General features: G+C 47.8%; 1 long non-coding RNA gene across 1 annotated transcript; it reads left to right on the forward strand.

Annotated features, from left to right (window-relative positions):
- The first annotated feature begins 2903 nt into the window (after positions 1 to 2903).
- LOC121003032 lies at positions 2904 to 3333 on the forward strand. Its single transcript, XR_005779405.1, has 3 exons — positions 2904 to 2950; positions 3044 to 3074; positions 3261 to 3333. It is a non-coding gene; the product is annotated as an uncharacterized LOC121003032 (long non-coding RNA).
- Positions 3334 to 6358: the final 3025 nt, after the last annotated feature.

A 6358-nucleotide genomic window follows, 5' to 3' on the forward strand; every position in this document is an offset into this window, starting at 1 on the left:
TGCATCGACCGAATTGCAAAATCGACTGTATGCTAAGGAACTGCATTTCCATTATTGTCTCTGCTTGGAAAACTACTAAAGTTGGAGTTCTGTTTTAAGACTACGTTTCCTCAATTTATTCCTGCATCCGCAAACGGCGTGCCACCGTTTACTTGGCACTGGCGTCACGAACTATTTCTACCTATACCTGCCCTTGCAGAGAGTCAGCTGTACCAGGTTAGTGTATATTGCACTACATCACCCAGAAACACCTACTACACACAACTTGAGTACGCTGCACATGACCAAATCTTTACTACTGTTCATATTGCAGTATTTATTAAGACATACACCAGTCATAGTAGAAAATCAACTAGAGGAAGAAGTCGCTCCAATTTTCTTAAATGGCGCAGGATTCTTAGTAAATACCCTGCATCTTCCAGCTGTCTGTGCACCAGATCTTCAGCTCTGAGCTGGTGCAGATGTGAACTACTTAACAGTTTTTGGTGTAAATTATAGTAACTCTGGCGGGGCCCTGACTGTCCCGCCCCTCCCGCTTGGTCCCACCCCCTTTTTTTTCACTATTTCTCAATAGTGTTGAGATGAGAAGCGCAAAGAGTTGCAGTGGTGGTATTAATACCGTAGTTTAATAAGTTCTCCTCAGTGTATGTGCACCGTACTGGCTGTGTTCACCTTCAGGTTGGAATAGATGTGATTAATACACCCCGGGATGGTGTTTGTGATGCCAAAAAACTGGTGCAAGGCGGGTGGAGCTGCCCTCTAATTAAGGCCGAATGCACGCGGCCGTGTTCCGCGGCTGAGAGCGGTCCGCGGTATGCCGGGCTGGATTCCTGTTCAGAGCAGGAGCGCACGGCGTCATTGGTTGCTATGACTCGTATAGTGTATTACTGTAGTGCAGCGGCGACATGAAGCGCACGGCGTCATAGCAACCAATGACGCCATGCGCTCCTGCTCTGAACAGGAATCCAGCCCGGCATACCACGGACCGCTCTCAGCCGCGGAACACAGGAATTTGTGGACGCCTGTCAGTGATGTACCCACTGGGATTGTGACAATTCCATCAATCATATAGAGCCAGTGTGTTCAGCACTGACCTGTAGTGTATACAACACTGATGTATGTCCCCGCTGAGGCTTAGGCTACTTTCACACTAGCGTTGTTGTTTTCCGGTATTGAGATCCGGCAGGGGATCTCAATACCGGAAAAAAACATTTCCGTTTAGTCCTCATGCACTCTGAATGGAAACAGATCCGTTCAGGATACATCAGGACGTCTTCTGTTCTGCCAGCATTCCGTTTTGGGACCGGACACAAAACAGCTGTAAACTGCAGTTTGGTGTACGGTTATAAAAACGGAAAAAAACGGATCCGTCACTGAAAACAATGTAAGGCCTCATGCACACGACCGTATGTGTTTTGCGGTCCGCAAAAAAAAGGATGACATTCCGTATGGCATCCGTTTTTTTTGCTGATCCATTGTAATAATGCCTATCCTTGTCCGCAAACTAGAAAAAAATAGGACATGCACTATTTTTTTTGCGGAGCAACGGAGCAGACATACTGATGCGGACAGCACACGGTGTGCTGTCTGCGTTTTTTTGCGGACCCATTGAAATAAATGGGTCCGCCTCCTATCCGCAAAAAAAACGGAACGACACGGAAACAAAATACGGTCGTGTGCATGAGGCCTAAGTCAATGGTGACAGATCCGTTTTTTAGTAGCCTATAAAACCGGATGCGTCACCCATTGACTTTAATGTATTTAGTGACAGATCCTTTTTTTCATGCTTTTATTTCACACAACCGCATCCTAACGGAACGGACGCTTCCTGATGTGCAAAAAACATCTTCTGTCGGATCTCAATACCGAAATTAACAACGCAAGTGTGAAACAGGCCTTAGCTGTGTCAGAATGACCCCCATATTGGAGCCAGTATTAAGATGCCCACCATAACTGGCAGCAAATACACCCCCATAGATTCCCTTCACCTATTAACAATACTCAGTGGCGATACGCTCCATTCACATCCCCAGCAACTCTTGTGATGCTGCCACCTGCTGGCGATGATGATTATGCCCCAACTAAAAAGCAAGAGACATACTGATTGCAGTCCTGATAGGGCAGGGGTGGCCAACCTGTGGCTCTGATTTGTGTTGTCGGATCCGAGCATTGGGGGTCTGATTTGGAGGCCTGATGAGGTTTGGGGATCTTACTGTAGGTCAGATGAGGATTGGGGATCTGATTTAGGAGTCTGATATGAGGTCTTATGAAAAATATATTTTTTCTTTTTTTTCTCTGCTAATGAAAAATAAGAAAAAAACATTTTTATAAGAGCTCAGATCAGATGAAAAATATTTTTTTTTTAACTTATTTTTCTTTGTTAAAACCTAGGTGCATCTTGTAGGGCGAAAAATACAGTGAGTCGTGTGTAAATGTATAGCTTGTGGCTCCTGGTAGTCATACACTTTTTTTTTGGGCTCTTTGTGTCTGTAAGGTTGGCCACCCCTGTGATAGGGGCTCAGGCTGCCAAATCCTTTTAATAATGCAAGACATGGAAGACAGTCCTGGGACAAGAAGGAATATAGAAATGTCCCTCTGAACTCGGGATAACTGCACGGTATGAAGCAAGCTGAATGTAATGAATCTAAGTTAATGTCATTTTTGACACAGGGTATAAAAAGTTTAATTTGGTGAAAGGCATATTCCAGGAAAAGAAAAAGAACCCGCAGATGACTGACCTTTCATCTGATCGATGACCTTGTAGACAGAAAGATACAGAGAGGACAGACACACTGCCTGATGCCTTAATGTCAAGAAATGCTGAGAATTCTAATATGTAATTATACGCAGTCCAGTCCTATTATTCTGATCACTTTCTACTTTCGACGTCGGCAGTGCATAGCTTAAGAAGGGAGTACCATGCGCTGAGCTGGCTCGGTGGGTATATGAGGTGTGCTGAGCCGGCTTGGTGGGTATATAAATTGTGCTGAGCCGGCTTGGTGGGAATATAAATTGTGCTGAGCAGGCTTGGTGGGTATATAAGGTGTGCTGAACTGGCTCGGTGGGTATATGAGGTGTGCTGAGCCGGCTTGGTGGGTATATAAATTGTGCTGAGCAGGCTTGGTGGGTATATAATGTGTGCTGAACTGGCTCGGTGGGTATATGAGGTGTGCTGAGCCGGCTTGGTGGGTATATAAATTGTGCTGAGCCGGCTTGGTGGGTATATAAATTGTGCTGAGCAGGCTTGGTGGGTATATAAGGTGTGCTGAGCTAGCTCAGTGGGTATATGAGGTGTGCTGAGCTGGCTGGGTGGGTATATGAGGTGTGGGATAGGCACACAGACTGTTGGTATTCAGGAACAGGGTTAGGAAAAGAGACATACCAACAGGCCCCCACGTTATTCACTTATCCTATAACAGAGGACACGGACACCGTTTAACTTTGAAGTCTCTTTTACTGGGTGATGATCGGCCACAGCTTATAACTAGTGTTGAGCGAACTTCTGTTTTAAGTTCGGCGTCTAAAGTTTGGTTTCCGGTTAGCGGAGAATCCCGATATGGATTCCGAATTCCGTTGTGGTCCGTGGTAGCGGAATCAATAATGGCAGATTATTGATTCCGCTACCACGTACCACAACGGAATTCGGAATCCATATCGGGATTCTCTGCTAACCGGAAGCCGAACTTTAGACGCCGAACTTAAAACAGAAGTTCGCTCAACACTACTTATAACGGCAAATTTAAACTCCTCCTCCAACCACTCCTTCGGTGCGGTGTGCCAACCTCTGGAGCCCAGAGGGCACGTGCGCCAAATCTGTTCCCACCATGCTCCTGTTCTCTACATTGCCGCCACGGAGGAGGCCAAATTTATACAGGACTCCGACCACCACCCAGCAAAAACAAACCTTGCTCGATGCCATCTTGAAGGCCAGACAAAAATATATCCAGACCGATTTCTGTCAGGTGTACCCCATCCGGTCTCATTAACGCCCTATTGTCACCTTCCAATTGCCGGTGACGAACCGTTACACCACCTCCAGAGCGCACAAAGCGTGAAATACGGGCATTTAAAGTTTTCCGGCACCTCTCCAGTGCCTCTCCATCCCGAGCCCCATGCCACACCACTCTGGGAACCACCTCCGACCACACAATGACCAATTCCCTAAAGAAGGCCGGGAACCTTTCTAGATCAGAGTGCATGAGCGCCATTAACTCAGTAAGCCGTAGGGCACAGAGATCGTTTCCGCCCGCATGAATCACCAGTATTACCGGCCCCACCGACCGGAGACCCAAATCAACCACCTCAGGTAACAGCTGTGACCACTGAAGGCCCCGTATCCCCTTCCAAAAAACCTCTACTTCCCTGAATCCAAGGCTTCGACCTCCAGGCCTCCGTTCCGCCCTCTGGGCTGCCCAAAATATGTAAGAGTGGCCCAACAGCTACACCACCGGACGAACAGCCCCTAAAAGAGAAAAATAATGAAAAATAGATCAGCCATGCATACCTTAATCACCAATATAATATAATATTTTTTTTTTTTTTTTTTTATTTACGTCATGGCAGCAAACATAATAACTCAAACCAGCAAATCCGGACAAATATATCGCGCAAAACAGGCGGACCGCCACCTGCCAATGCGCATCACCTCCGATTCCAATAGGCCCGCCCTAGCCGCCTCTGTAGCCGCACCTATACGAAAAGAGTGAGTGCCGAATTCACAGGCTCCACCCCCGAATGCCTCAAGCAATTGCGCAAGACCGAAGAAAACTGACATTTCGTAAACAGCAACCCATCAGCATGCCTGAGAAAATTCACACCTCCCATCCGAAACGACTTGTATTCCGACACCAACCGAACCAGGCAAGCTATTGCCGGCACTGGCAATATCGGTAACCATACCCCATTCCCCAACTGGTCTGTCTTTGACTTTTTTATACGGACCCTGAGAGCATTATTACCCAGCACAACATCCAATTCCGACAAGCCACCAGGTCTAGTACCCGAAGGCGCTACTAGCTCCCCCACCCTTAGAGCCGCAAAAAAGGCGAGACAGAAACTAGCCGCCACCATAGAACCCTCAAAAGCTGATGAACAAACCGTCCCGCAACACTCAATCAACTTGCATAGCAATGTAAAAGAAATAGGCCGTCTACTATCCCTCTGCCATCCCTTCATAGCCTGTCTCACCACAAAATCCTTTGTCACATCCGTCCAACCACACAACTTAAAGTAAAACGCCACCCCCGCTAAACGCCGCCACGCGACCGGGGCTGAGACCCCCATGGACCTCATCCTTAACAGCCACTCAATAGTAACCTCTAAACAAATATCATCCCTCTCTGTGACCTCTCTTATCCCTCTCACAGCCAACCAGTCTGCCCAGGCCTTACCATGTGCCTGCCACGTCGCCGGTGACACCGACGCACTCACAAGGGACATCAACTGCTGGCTACTAGCTGCCACAGGTACTGTGGGCATTCCATTCCATCCGATTCGACCTTCGGAACAAGCTCCCGAAACACCTGCCAATTGAAGCGAGAAAGAGCATCAGCGATCCGATTGTCGACCCCAGGAACATGCCTGGCCCTAAAATAAATGTTACGCTCCAGGCAACGGAGGACCAAGTTCCGTAGCAACGCCAACACCGGGAGGGATGAAGATGACAAACAATTAATACATTGAACAGTCCCTAAATTATCCGACCAAAAACATACATGCCGGTTCGCTAAACGTTCCCCCCAGATCTCCACCGCCACCACTATAGGGAACAGCTCCAAGAGAGTAAGGTTCCTAACAAGCCCCGAGGCACGCCAATCCTCCGGCCAGTATCGTGCCAAAACCACAAGAGCCAGCCGCATCAGACCACAATGCCAGCTCCGAGTTTGAAACCTCCTCCGCAATAAAGCAAGTGTACCCGTTATAGGCACCTAAAAAAAACACACCCTCAAGTCAGCTTTTAGCGATTTCGTAAGTCGAATGCGATGCCGAGGAGACTGGCCTCCGCGCGTAGCAAAAGATAGGCGCCGCGAAAAAACCCGTACCATAGGCATGACCCGGCACGCAAAGCAAACCCAAGAGGGACTGGAGTTGTTGCAAGGAAACCTTCCGCACTACCAAAAAACCATCAATCAATCCCATGAGGTTATTCAATTTGTCCGCAGGGAGACGAAAAACCATAGGCGTATCAATCTCAATTCCCAAAAAGGAAAGACAAGTCACCGGACCCTCTGTTTTTTCGGCCGAGATAGGGACTCCAAAACATGCCATTAACTCCAAAAAGGTGGACAGCAGGAATCGGCAGCAGCCATCACCCTGCCGCGGAGCCACAAAAAGGAAGTCGTCATATAACACCTGCCAT

This window comes from Bufo bufo, chromosome 6 (assembly GCF_905171765.1).
Source record: "Bufo bufo chromosome 6, aBufBuf1.1, whole genome shotgun sequence".
Classification (NCBI taxonomy): Eukaryota; Metazoa; Chordata; class Amphibia; order Anura; family Bufonidae; genus Bufo; species Bufo bufo.